This window comes from Gossypium hirsutum, chromosome D11 (assembly GCF_007990345.1).
Source record: "Gossypium hirsutum isolate 1008001.06 chromosome D11, Gossypium_hirsutum_v2.1, whole genome shotgun sequence".
Taxonomy (NCBI): domain Eukaryota; kingdom Viridiplantae; phylum Streptophyta; class Magnoliopsida; order Malvales; family Malvaceae; genus Gossypium; species Gossypium hirsutum.
Window position 1 is genome coordinate 55,306,830 of NC_053447.1, and position 2,402 is coordinate 55,309,231.

The following is a 2,402-nucleotide window of genomic DNA, read 5'->3' on the forward strand; positions in this document are numbered from 1 at the left end:
GACCCGATTTGGACGACGGAGGAGAGACCCTCCGACGACGGAACCAAGGCCACTTCCGGTGAGTTCCCTCTCCCTTTATTTTGATTTTGATTTTTTTTATTATAGCTATTAAAAAATAGATTTGCAAAAGAAGAAAAAATGTAAGATAAAACAAGTAAACAAATAAAAAAAGGAAAACGAAGAGGAAATAACAAGGATCCAATCTTTCAAATTTCTGTGTTTCTTTCTGATTTTCTCTGTTCATCCAAACGAAGAAGCAGATACATGAGCAGTGCTTGGGGTTTTTTATAACCCGATTACCAATGCTTTTATCTCTATTTTGTTTTTTTACATTATTTTTTCTTTGATGTTGCGTCTACTTTTTGGCTTTGCAGGTGCCTGTGGCCGATAGTGGTGGCAGAAGCGTGCGAGTGGAGGCGTGGGCTGGAGGCGTGGCAGACGAGGAGGCCACGTAAGGCATGCGGCGGCCAGCTAGGGTTTGCTGCTGAAATTTTAAGTTTGTGGGCTGATTATTTTGGGCTTAAGGTTTGGGTAGTTGGAATTGAATTTTGAGTTTGTTGTATTTTATTTTATTTGGACAATGGGCCCAGCAAATTTGGGCTTCTACAATCAGGATTAATGGGAGGGTTAGAGCCAAATACTGCATTTGCAATCGTGATAACTCCTGGATTTTGGCTGCTGAGACCAGCAAATGCAACTGCTTTGGTATTCCTGATATTGAATTGGAAATGGATGAGACCGACAGGGAAAGCAAACACATCACTAGGGTTTAGGACTTTGGTGATGAGGCGGTTATCTGTGTTGGATGTAACGAAACCGACATAAAGTGTGCCTTCCAAAACCACAAGGATCTCCGTTGCACGAGGGTGCGTGTGAGGAGGGTTTAGGCCACCATATGGAGCATAGTCAATTCGAACTAGAGATATGCCGAGAGTGTTAAGTCCCGGTATTTGTGCCACATTGACAGAGTCACAGTTGATCCAACCGGATTTGAGGTGTTTCTAGGGATATTAAGCCCTAAGTAGAAGAAGTCTTCTGCATTGGCAAGCTTTGGGTCCTTGCAGAACTTTCCATTTACAAACACTGTATGAAACAAACTAAGGTTAGTCAATATCGTGAATCCATGCAAATATATGAATTCTTATGAAGAAATTGTTACTTCGGATAAAAGGCTCTAGCGTCTTGCATAATTATGGACTTAAAGATACTAGTCAACAAGAGAGTACTGAGAAACAAAACATAATATAACAATAGCGTACCACCATTCTTGGTGTCATTGATGGCTACACAGAAATCTTGCAGGGGGCTGGGATCAGAAGCTGAGGCTAATAAGGAACTGAAGGCCAAGGTGGCAAAAGCTGCAACGAAAAGTTGAAGTCGTTTCATCATAATTGATGTGCAAGCACGAAATGTATGCTACTACTTGGGAGAGGGGTGGGAAATCCTGCATGGCAAACAGGTCTATATATAGGCATTGAAACAAAAGAACTCGTCCTGATTTGCCTTTCATCAAGTACGTGAAGACTAGGCGTTTGCTTTCACAATTAGTCATTTCTTATTAGGAGGTGAATCAGTCTTCAACCACTACACTTTCTAGTTCTGTTCTCCTCGAACATTATTGCAATATATGTCGTGGAATTGGTCTTAATTAATTCACTCGCAGTTCTAAACATTTTCTTATCCAGGCTTTGACTTTTCCTTCTCAGACTAAAGTTGATGGGGAAAAGGAGGTGCTGAAAATACATTATTATCTTATAATTTGCTAGTGACAAGAAAGTTTTCTTGTAAAATACTTCTTTCAAATATATATATTGCATCAAATATGAACTCAAAAATAATTCCATCTGGCCTTATGCAAACAAATATATATATAATTTTTTATTCAGATAGTGGGAGTAATTTAATTTAGATTTGGAGTTGCTGCAAGCAGCCGGCAGTTTTGTATGTAAAACTGAACTCGGTCAATCTTTTAGTTAGCATGATCAAGGAAATGCTATGGAGACAAAAACTAAAGCTTGATTAAAGGCTACTGATTGTGTCTGTAATCAACATGTTATACAATCTTAGTTGACATAGTCTATTCTGGCATGTTCATTTGTATTGACATCTGTGCTTATCACATCCACAACATTGTCAATTTCTTGGAAGTTCAATGAAGCATGCATGCAAGAGCGAAACTTTCCAAGTTTGTTGACCACTTCAATTACCCAAAAATGAGCTTTGAATTAATCACTGATCCAATTCGTTGCCAACTTTGTAATAAAATATTTTTAAGCCTAAAAAATCATTTTTATAATTTGTTTTTATTTTTCAATAATTTATTTGCTTTGAACCAGTCGAATTGGTTGTTCTGAAAATCAATTGGTTAGACCAACTAGAAATCGGTTCGAACGATTTTTTAG

General features: G+C 38.2%; 1 pseudogene; it reads right to left on the bottom strand.

The window, feature by feature from the left end:
• Positions 1 to 354: 354 nt before the first annotated feature.
• LOC107888039 (germin-like protein subfamily 1 member 14) lies at positions 355 to 1,724 on the bottom strand (annotated as a pseudogene).
• Positions 1,725 to 2,402: the final 678 nt, after the last annotated feature.